The following is a 12,326-nucleotide window of genomic DNA, read 5'->3' as shown; positions in this document are numbered from 1 at the left end:
TCTTCATATTCTTTTTTAATCAAGTGTCCCTGGGTGGTACAAATGGTTAACGTGCTTAGCTGCTGACTGAAAGTTTGGCAATTTGTGTCTACCCAGAGGCTCCTTGCAAGAAAAGCAAAATGATTTACTTCCCAAAAATCAGTGATTAAAAACCCTCTGCTCTAGAAGATATGCTAGACAACTGAGATCTTCTAAAAATTAAACACTTACGCTTATCAAAAAACTTCACCAAAAGAGTAAAAAGAGAACTGACAGACTGGCAAAAAAAAAAATTGGCTATTACAAATCCGACAAAGTTCTAAACTCTAAAATCTACAGGAAAATCCAACACCTCTACAACAAAAAGACAAATAATCCAATTTAAAGGAAATGAACAGACATTTCACCGAAGAAGACATTAAAGCAGCTAACAGACACAAGAGGAAATGCTCACAATCACTAATCAGAGAAATGCAAATCAAAACTACAATGCGATACCATCTCACCCAGGCATTAATGGTATGAATCAAAAAAAACAGAAAGTGACAAATGTTGCTGCAGGGAGATGGGAACCATTATGCACTGCTGGTGGGAATGTAAAATGATACAACTGTTTTGGAAAATGATATGGTGCTTCCTCAGAAAGCTAGAAATAGAAATACCACATGATCCAGCAATCCCACTCCTAGGAATATATCCTAGAGAAATAAGAGTTGTCACATGAGTAGACATATGCACACCCATGTTCATTGCAGCATTGTTTAGAATAGCAAAAAGATGGAAACAACCTAGACACCCACCAACAGATGAATGGATAAACTATGGTACATACACATGACGAAAAAGAACACTGATGAATCTGTGAAGCATCTCGTAACATGGAGGAATCTAGAGGGCATTATGCTGAGTGAAATAAGTCAATCACAAAAGGACAAATATTGTATGAGACTACTACTGTAAAAACTCATGAAAAGTTTTACACACAAAAAGAAACAATCTTTGATGGTTATAAGGGAGGGGAGAGGTAGGGATGGAAAAACACTAAATAGACAATAAATTAAGTGGTAACTTTGGTGAAGGGTAAGACAGTATACAATACTTTGGTGAAGGGGAAGCCAGCACAACTTGTACAAGGCAAGGTCATGGAAGCTCCATAGACACATCCAAACTCCCTGAGGGACCGAATTGCTGGGCTGAGGGCTGTAGGGACCATGGTTTCAGGGAACATCTAGCTCAATTGGTGTATCATAGTTTATAAAGAAAATGTTCTACATTCTACTTTGGTGAGTAGCATTTGGGGTCTTCAAAGCTTGTGAGCTGCTAAAATACTCCACTGGTCTCACACCTTTGGGAGCAAGGGAGAATGAAGAAAACTAAAGGCACAAGGGAAAGATTAGTCCAAAGGACTAATGGACCACAACTACCACAGCCTCCACCAGACTGAGTCCAGTACAACCAGATGGTGCCCAGCTACCACCACTGACTGCCTTGACAGGGATCACTATAGAGGGTCCTAGACAGAGCTGGAGAAAATAGTAGAACAAAATTCTAACTCACAAAAAAAGACCAAACTTACTGGCTTGACAGAGACTACAGAAACCCTGAGAGTATGGCCCCTGGACAGCCTTTTAGCTCAGTAATGAAGTCACTCCTGAGGTTCACCCTTCAGCCAAAGATTAGACAGCCCCATAAAACAAAACGAGACTAAAGGTGCACACCAGCCCAGGGGCAAGGACTAGAAGTCAGGAGGGGACAGGAAAGCAGGTAACAGGGAACCTAAGGTCGAGAAGGGAGAACATTGACATGTCATGGGGTTGTTAATCAGTGTCATAAAACAATACGAGTACTGTTTAATGAGAAGTTTTTTTGTTCTGTAAACCTTCACCTAAAGTACAGTTTTAAAAAATGTGAAACAATGACACTTCTCTTGTTAAATTTTTTTTGAAAAATATTTTAACATATAACATGCATAAATAAAAATTTGAATGTTTAAAAAAAAAACCTTGACCACAGTCCTACTCTGATGCATATACGGTTGCCATGAGTCGGAACTGACTCTATGGCAACTGGAACTTTATCAAAAACTTTATATTTGTCTTCAACTGGAGCAGAAACTCTTATGGTCAACTCTTTATCCCGTGTTTACATAAAAGTTGGCTTTTAACAATTAAAAAATACAAATACAACTGTACTTACCACCATCTCCAATATTAAGCCATAGTAATCTGGAATGACTTTTACTTCTACAAGAATAACTGACATGGCCTAACTCAGTTTCTCCAGGACTTGTATAAAGCAAAACTCCAGAGCACCAAGCAGTCTTCCATAGGACCAGATCTACCTCAGGTTGCCAGGACCCTCCTATTCCACAACAAACAAGGGAATGTTCTTCTTGGAGCCTAGATCAGCACCTGGCAACCAATATAGATCATCAGTGGGGGTGGTTGATGGGGAAGGATACACAGTGCTTCCCAAACATTTTCATGTCATTACACATATATAGTAGAAATGTACAAGACTGCTCTTGGCTGAAGGAGACGGGTCTAGGCCCTGCTCAGCAATCTCAAAGTCTGAGAGGATCAAAGTCTTTTTACACATGTTGAAATCAGGGATCATCATTTGAGAAGCTCAGCAGTTAAGAACATGCCTATATCAATAGTCAATGTTCTCTCAAGTAGACATATCTTTCTGAAGCCCAGTAGGCTTAGTCTTCAAAAATGTTCAAAGATCCCTCCCCTCAGCTACCTATTCTTATTGTGTTTTTGGTAGGATAAAAAGTGTAGGGGTGGGTGAATCAATTTCTCACTAGTATTAACTTACCAACCTGGATTTAAAATGGAACAATTTATAAGACGTCAAGGAGAATTTTTAAAGTCTTCAAATTTCAAGAATTTACAGTTCTACCATAAATGGCTCCCTAATCCCAGTTACTGTTCTTCAGTATTGTCCCATTCATATGCACTATGTAAAAATTTTTCATATCTTGGAAGAGTCAAGGATGGAATCTTGTAACTAATGAATATTTGGTTCACAATGAGTTACCATAACAAGAGTTACCGTCTCTTCGTTTTGTCTACCCAGGGATAATTCATTATGAGAATGAATGACATTTTGGTGAGTTGTTGATTAGGGAACCTCACTTCTCTGTTCATAGGGTGAACTTGTGCCCCAAGTTAGACAAATCTCCCAAGAGAAAGTATGTGATTAGGCAAGAACATCTTGCCTTCCAGAAAATAAAGAAATGTTCTAAGAAGTATGGAGACATATCAAAAGGATACAGAAACCATCTGAAAGGGGTTCCTATAAGCCAAATCAGTGACAGTTTGATATCAAAATGATGATAGACTAAAATAGGAATTGATGAGTCTATATTAAAATAAATAGATAGAAGATAGATAGATAGACAGACAGACAGATAGATAATTGATAGATACATACATGGGATAGAAAGTAAAGCTATCCCTTCGACTATAATGTCAATTGTATTAGTTTCCCATTACTGTTGTTACAAATTACCAAAACTTAATGCCTTAAAATATCACAGATTTATTAGCTTTCAGTTCTGAGGTCAGAAGTCTAAAATGAGTCCCCAGGGCTTCCTTCTGTAGACTCTAGGGGAAAATCTATTTCCTTGCTATATTATTCTCATAGGACTGCCATAATAAAGGACCACAAACTGGGTGGCTTAAAGCAAAATAATTTATTGTCTCAAAATTCTGGAGGCTAGAAGTCCTAATGCAGGGTGTCAGTAAGGCCATGCCCTCTCTGAAAGTTATAGGGAAAGATCTTTCCTTGATTCTTCCATCTTCTAATAGCCCCAGGTGTTCCTTGGCTTGTAGCAGCATGACTCTTTGTCACATATTCGTCTTCCCTCTACATCTGTCTCTGTGTCTTATCTGCTCTTTTTATAAGGACACCAGTTATATTGTATTAGAACCCACCCTAATGACTACATCTTAGCTCGATTACATCTGCAAAGACCAAATAAGGTCATAGTCACAGGTATTGGAGGGTTAGTACTTCACCATGTATCATCAGGAAGAGAATGATAAAGTGCACATTTTAAAATGTGAACTTTTGTGAAATTTGATGAAAGTCTATGGTAAGCCTTTTAATTATGTTTGCTACTTTTCTATAAGTTTGTGTTATTGTTGAATTGGGATTAGAATATGGTGGACTTGTATTTCAATGTTTATTATGTTTGAAATCACTTACTGTTGTCATAACACATGAACACCAATGACCTTTCCAGTCCCACATTTGTAAAACAGAGATAGAAGATATACACCTGAAGCCAATAGAAGAGTAGAAACTGAGTCCACCTGTGCTAGAAGCTGGAGCTTATTTCTATGATTACCTAGATGGTATATTTGTGCTCATAATCCTGTGCTCCTGGGTTACAATTGGAAGACATAACTAGGAACATGCTGCACAAGACAAAGTGCAAGATAAATTTGACAAAGATTGAGCGACACATGTCTGTGAGGGGAAAAGAAATTTACATGACTAAAGAAGAGGCTACCTGGTACAGGGGAAGTTAACTTGTTGCCAGGTGGAAACCCCAGGTTTTGCTTGGCATGACTTGTTACAGCCAATAAACAAGAGGCTGAGGTGGGAGAGAAGAAAGGCACTTTTGTTGTGTAAGGAAAGGACCAGTCGGGGCTGCTGCCTCCAAGACTGCTCACAGGTAGCTTGGGGAAGTGAGCTTTTACAGAGAGCAGACAAAGAAATGCAAATTCATCATGAATATTCCAGATTGATCTTTATGCAGGAGCTCAGGGCTTGGGGATGACTATGCATTTTCTCTAGACAAGAGTTCGATTCTCTGGGATGGAGGAAGAGGTCAATTTTCCTTTATTAGAATGTTAAGTCTCTGCCCAGAGGTGGGGTGCTTGTATGTATTTTTTGCTTAAGGAGCTGACAGGTCACTTAACACGCCAACATGGCATTGAAAACCTGTTAAAACTGGTTGAGGTCATCTACGGCCCATTCTGTGGTTGTCTCGTCAAGGACAATTTCAGAACAATGTGCGGACTATTCTGCTCTGTGTAGGAGGATAAGCCAGAGCAGGTGTCTGTTAGAAGGCTTGGACTCTGAGGCTGCCTGCCTCAAAGTGGCAGAATTCTTGCCTTACATGCAGGCGAGAAAGGTTCGATTTCAGTCAATGAGCTTCATGCACAGCCACCAACCATCTGTACGCAGCGGATGTGTGTTGCTATGATGCTGAACAGGTTTCAGCAGAGCTTCCAGGCTAAGATGGACTAGGAAAAAAGGCCTGGTGATCTACTTCTGAAAATCAGCCAACGAAAACCCTATGGATCACAACAGTCCTATCTGCAACTGATCGCAGGGATGGGCAGGAACAAATAACATTTCATTCCATTGTACATGGAGTCACCATGAATCAGAGGCCAACTAGATGGCAGCTAACAATAACAACAAAGAAGAACCTGGTGCTGTTGTGCATTTAGCCTTCCTTTGTAGCTGGGGAGAAGACTGGCTTCCTTGTTAGTTCTTCAGTGAAGCTGGTCATGGCCCAAATTCAAGTGTACTACGTAATGCCAATTCACCAAATGTTAGTTTGGTTGTAGTGGGAAGATATTGGAGCTTCATGTTTGCTTTGGGTGTTGTTGACCATAAGAAGGAACTTCCAGAGTTAAAAATACATTCTCTTCATCCTGGTTTAGTCACCTGCAAGTTGTTTAAATTTAGGCAAACTACCTACCTTCTTCCCTTCAGTTTTCTCATCTACATAGTGAGAGAACTTAGACCTACCAATCCAACCTGTTGGTAAAATTTCATAAGGTTCATGTATGTTGTTTGAAAATTACAAAACACTATAAAAATAATAACTGTATTAATCTTTTGAGAAGTTTTTAGTAAATGATTTCTTTTAGATTACAAATTAAATAAAATGTTAATTATTCTAATATGACTAAGATTCAACTTCATATATACTATAATTATAGCACTCCAAAGGGGAAAATAGTCTATATCCCAGAGAGAATTTACACATTTTGCAAACAGAAAAAGGAGAAAAGAAAACCAAAAATAAAGAAAATTTTTAAAAAAGAATTAAGGTGTTGAGAGAACTGGGTGCTACATGAAGTGTCCCAAACAATAAAATTTCCACATTGTTGTTAGGTGCTGCCAAGTTGATTCCAATTCATAGCCACACTATGTACAATAGAATGAAACACTGCCTGGTCCTGTGCCATCCTCACAATCATTGTCATGCTTGAGCCCATTGTTGCAGCCACTGTCAATCCATCTCGTTAAGGGTCTTCCTCTTTTTCACTGACCCTCTACTTTACCAAGCATGATGTCCTTCTTCAGGGACTGGTCCCTCCTAATAACATGTTCAAAGTGTGTGGGACAAAGTCTTGCCATCCTCCCTTCCAAGGAACATTCCAGTTGTACTATTTCTAAGACAGATTTGTTTGCTCTTTTGGAAGTCAATGGTTTTATTAATATTCTTTGCCAACACCATAATTCAAAGACATCAATTCTTTGGCCTTCCTTATTCACTGTCCAGCTTTCCCATGCATATGAGGCAATTGAAAATACCATGGCTTGGGTCAGGAGCACCTTAGTCCTTAAAGTGACTTCTTTGCTTTTTAACACTAAACAAGTTTTTTGCAGCAAATTTGCCCAATGTAATATGTCATTTGATTTCTTGACTGCTGCTTCCATGGGCGTTGATTATGGATCCAAGTATAATGAAATCCTTGACAACTTCAATCTTTTCCCCATGTATCATGATGTTGCTTCTTGGTCCAGCTGTGAGGATTTTGTTTCCTTTTGTTGAGGTGTAATCCATACTGAAGGCTGTAGTCTTTGATCTTGATTGTAAACACTTCAAGTTCTCTTCACTTTCAGCAAGCAAGTTTGTGTCATCTGCATATCACAGGTTGTTAATGAGTCTTCCTTCAATCCTGATGTGATGTTCTTCATATAGTCCAGAGTCTTGGATTATTTGCTCATCATACGGATTGAATAAGTATGGCAAAAGGATACAATTCTGAGTCACACCTTCCATAATTTTAAGCCACACAGTATCCCCTTGTTCTGTTCAAACAGCCGCCTCTTGGTCTATGTACAGGTTCCTCATGAGCACAAGTAAGTGTTCTCAAATTCCCATTCTTCTCAATGTTATCCATAATTTGTTAGGATCCACACAGTCGAACGCCTTTGCATAGTCGATAAAATACAGGTAAACATCTTTCTGGTATTCTCTGCTTCCAGCCAGGATCCATCTGACATCAGCAGTAATATCCCTTGTTCCACATCCTCTTCTGAATCCCACTTGAATTTCTGCCAGTTCCCTGTCAATGTACTGCTGCAATGGTTTTTAGCAAAATTTTACTTGTGTGTGATATTAACAATATTGTCTGATAATTTCTGCATTTTGTTGGATGACTTTTCTTTGGAATGGGCACAAATATGGATCTCTTCCAGTCAGCTGGCCAAGTAGCTTTCTTCAAATTTTCTTGGCATAGATGGGTGAGCACTGCAGTGCTGCATCCATTTATTGAAAATATCCCAATTAGTATTCCCTCAGTTCCTAAAGCCTTGTTTTCCAATGCCTTTAGTGTAGTTTGGACTTCTTCCTTCACTATCATTGGTTCCTGATCATATGCTGCTTCCTGAAATGGTTGAAAATTGACCAGTTCTTTTTGATTCTATGATTCTGTATATTCCTTCCATCTTCTTTTGATACTTCCTGTGTCGTTTAATATTTTCCCCGTAGAATCCTTCAATATTGCAACTTGAGGCTTGAATGTTTCTTCAGTTTTTTCAACTTGAGAAATGCCATGTGTGTTTTGGTTTTCTAAACTCCAGGTCTTTGCATTACCTATATAATATGTTCTTGCCTATATCCTTTATTCCTAGCTTCCCCCTCCACAATGTGAAAAGGTAATTGTGTATTTGCATAAGGAATATGCTGCACAAGCCTGATTATGAGATGAAATGGCTTGGTATGAGAGGGAGACATCTGTCTGTAAGGGAATGAAACATTTACAATCCTAATAAAGAGGTTGATGCTCAGTGAAATGAACCCCCTCTCTTTGGAATCATAAATTACATAGAATATATTGCCGAGCTCAGTATCATGTGGGTCAATTACAGCATTCAAAAAGGAAAAAAAAAGCTTGTGGTGGGGAGGGGAAGGAATGTCCTTATTAAGAAAAAAAGAAAGAGAAAGAAAAGGGAAATAATAAAAAGTCATTTACATAAGGAACTTTCATGAATGATAGTGTGAAGAGGTCATGTGATTTCTCTTGTAAATAACAACCTTAGGAATTGGAAATACTAAGAGCCTCCAAAAATTATCAGTGCCAGGCTGTGGTGAATTAAGTTCCTTCATGTGGCCTTTAGCCTTGGTCCTTTGGAAAGACATTTATCCCATAAACCCTGAGGAGTTACCTTTGCCCTAGTTTTCTACCCCAGAAGGTTTGTTACTTTAGTTCACGTTGATTGACATTTCCTGGATGAGTTGTAAACTACTTGTGGTTTGATACTTTTTGTCTGGTCCTGGGCTGCAGCCTGCCCTGTGAATGGTATGCATGTTGCAGGAATTGGTCAATAGACTATGCAAATGAAATGATTATGTACTATGCAAATGAGGTTACTATAACCTACTATGCAAATAAAGTGCCTGCGGCCCCCACTGGGAGAGGCTGTGCCTTGAAATTGACAAGGAGTTGTATATCTATGCAGCCAACCCCATAGAGGTTTTTCAGAAAGAAAGAAGCAGGAAGACAGAAAGCAAAAGAAGTAGAAAGGAGAAAAAGCAAGAGAGAAGAGAGAAGAAGCAGAGGAAAGAAGGCAAGGAAATACCTAAAAGAGCTGTAACACAGGTCAAAGGATGTAACTCTGAAGACAGGGACAGGCCTACAAGGGGCCCTGTGACAGAGCTAGTGGTGATAGATGGTGGGGCTGAGAGGAAGCCTGCACAGAAGGGAGACTCTGCCTACATGTTTTCTGATCCTGATTCAGAATTGTACCCTGTTACTTCCTTTCTAAACCACTTAACTGTAAGTACAGTTAGTGAGTTCTGTTATGGTCATTGTGATGATTATTGAACACAAGAGAGAAGTAGAGAGTGCTATGGGGAGTAGACGGTGTCAGAATTAATAACAAGTCTGGAGAGTAGCGGAGTGTCTGACCTCTACCTTATAGGGATTGGCCTTGGGCTGATCTTTATTTGTATTATACCTCCTGAAATTAGGTTCTGGTGTTACTATTACTACTACTACTACTATCACTACTACTACCACTACTACTACTATTACCATTACTCCCACCATTTTCCACAGGCAAAACTGAAAAGAGTTTTCTCTGGTAACACTGCTATTGCATTGGGTAAGAACTATGAGTTTTTGGTTTCTTTGCCTGATGGAGCTCCCCAACACCTCCAGTTCTGGTGGCAAAAAAATCACAGTTTTACTGGCTCAAGGTGGCAGATTGGAAGAAGCTGCATAGGCCTAGCTTACTATTATTACTCCACATTGCTAGCTGCCACATTGTCTCATGATCTTGTTTTTCCCTCCAGTCCCAGTCTCTACAGAAGGTTTAAAATTAATTGATGTTCCTCCTTGGAGGGTGGAAAACAAGTGATAATGATCTGAGGATGAAAAACTAAACAAATCACCTGTCTTGTGACAAGAAAACCAGGATGTCACCAGATAACCCCCAAGAATATCAGAAAAAGATTAACTCATCTGAGATATGACCACCTCAAGGGGGAACTAACACAAACTTCTAAGACCCATAATCCTGTCCCTATAAAAGCCTTCAGCTGATCTCCAATGGGGAAGACGGGTTTTTTGGAGGAATCTATTTCTCCCTGTCTCCTATATATCTATATATAGTAAAACTCTTGCTGCTCACCTCACCCCTGTCTCAGAATTGGCTATTGCAGCAGGCAGCTCCAATCCATGTTGTTGCAGTAACAGATTTGGTGACCCATAGGGGAGCTTCAGCTGCTTGAGATGCAGTGGCCCCAGGGCAGGGACTGGGGCTGATCAACATCTCTCCTGATAAGCAGCTGCAAGAGGTTTCATTTGCCTCTGGGGAGACTATTGGCCAGACCTAGGTCTGCCACGGCACTGCTGGTCCCCAAGCGCTCCAAAAGAGGTGGGTGAAAGAAAGCAAGGCCTGCATAGGAGGGATCCCAAGGTGAGTCCACGACTTCTCTCCATTTTGCTCTCAGGGCCAGGGCAGGTAAGGCAGGCCCAAAGGTTCCAGAGCGCGAACTGAGCCCTTGACTTCTGGGGTGGGAGACACCCCAGATGACTGACCCCATGAGTAAGCTCACAAGAAGGGACTCCTGGTGATGCTAGAGTCTTGGTTCTAGGGTGTGTGAATGCTTCTGGGATTGTCTGGGAGGTTGAGGTTGTCAAGATCAACTCTGTCATCTGAAAAGGTTGCCTGAGAGGTTGAGGCTGCCAAGATTATCTCTGTCATTTCTTTCAGGATTTTTATCTGTTCATAGTGTGCAGGGTGAAAATTCCTTGGGGGTTGTCAGAGAGGTTGCGGCTGCCAAAATCACTTTTGTCGTCTCAGTGGGATCACGTTTTGTGTTTGTTTACTGTTATTTATGTGTACTTGTCCTTGTGAAGCCCCAGTGTTCTTGCGTCGTCGTCACATTAACCCTTAATTGTATAAAGCCTGTCACCAGCTTCACGAATATTTTTGGTTCCAGTTTTCTTTTTGTTCTGAGAAAAACGTCTCCAAGGAGGTTGGGGGACCCAGAATAGGAATTCAGGGAATTCTGGCCGAATTGAGCATAATTAGAAAGAAGGTGGATTTTCAGATAGACCATTTATGATAAATCACCACTGTGCTCAGAAAAGAGGGACTCACCCATTGGTAACAATTTGCACTCAAGAAAAACACCCATTATGGGAGAAGGCCCGTCTATCCCAACCAAATCACCTCTAGGCTGCATTCTAGCAATCTGAAAGAGGTATAGCTATGAGCCTATGACAAAGAAGAAAATGATATGCTTATGTAACAATGTATGGCCCCAATACCAGCTGGGGGATCAGGAACATTGGCCCCAAAATGCTCTTTGGCTTATGGCACAATTATTCAGCTTGACTTGTTTTGTAGAAGGGAAATGAAACAGGACAAAATTCCCTATATTCAAACTATCATGTCTCTCGATCAAACTTTGAATCCCTCTAACCAGGTTCTTTTATATATAAGGAAGGTGGGGTAGAAGCCGACAGGCTGGGTTGAGGATTGATGGCAGATTCCCCCGCCAGAAGGGCCGAGCCTCATTCTACTTCCACCAGCTTGGGAGAAACCAATGCGGGAAGAGAATCAGAAAGTAAGAGTCCAGCTTCATTGGGTATGGTCTTCCCCCCATCACACTTGTCAGGGTACTGTTTTTGGTGAGCGTGCTGTTGGGGTTCGGGCAGGGCAATTTCCCTTAAGAGAGATTCCAGCTAGAATGGATGCTGAGGGACAGCCTCAAGGAACAAAACTCCATTCGCTACTTCCGATTTGTATAATTGGAAGAATCATAACCCCCCATACCAGAGTGACCCAAAAGAATGACAGAATTATTCCTCTCCATTTTCTGTACTCACCGCCGCACTTGGGCAGACATACGAGCCGTTTTAACCACTTTACTGACTTCAGAGGAGAACCGCATGGTGTTAGAACAGGCTCGAAAAGAGGCCAATAGGCTCTGTAATCTGAACCCATTAACCCGACCTTCGGGAATGGAGGTCATTCCAACACAAGACCCAGGTTGGGATCAGAACTGAGAGGAGGGGGTGGATAGACTTCAACTATACAGGGATTGTTTGATTACTGGACTGAGTGAGGAATGGGACCCCAAGCCCAAAAGCTTTAGGGAAGTTATTCAAGGGGAAAAGAAAGACCCGTCCACTTTCTTAGAGAGAGTAACAGATGCATTCCTGAGGATTCTAACAATTCTCGGCTCCTAAATATGACTTGCATTTCCCAAAGTGTTCACAATATTCAGAAGAAGTTACAGAAGGTAGAGGGAGGACTCAGGATGCTCATAGGGCAATCACTTGAGTTGCTTTTAAGGTTTTCAATAATACAGATCAGGTAGCAGAGTTAAAGGAAAAACAAAAAATGAAGCAAAAAGCAGCTTGACTGGCAGCTTCCTTAGCCCTTCCAGGTCCAGGGGAAAAACAGGAGGCCAGGAGAAGGACAATCCCAGGTCATGGGATGGGGCCACCCCTGGGACCTGACCAGTGTGCTTAGTGAAAACAAACATGGACACTGGAAATGAGAGTATCAGGAAGCCAGAGGAAGGTGGCTGTGACCCACTACCCTCCAAGCCTATCAAGAGGGGCCCCCGC

This window comes from Trichechus manatus, unplaced genomic scaffold (assembly GCF_000243295.1).
Source record: "Trichechus manatus latirostris isolate Lorelei unplaced genomic scaffold, TriManLat1.0 scaffold00180, whole genome shotgun sequence".
Taxonomy (NCBI): domain Eukaryota; kingdom Metazoa; phylum Chordata; class Mammalia; order Sirenia; family Trichechidae; genus Trichechus; species Trichechus manatus.
This window is presented reverse-complemented; position numbering follows the sequence as displayed.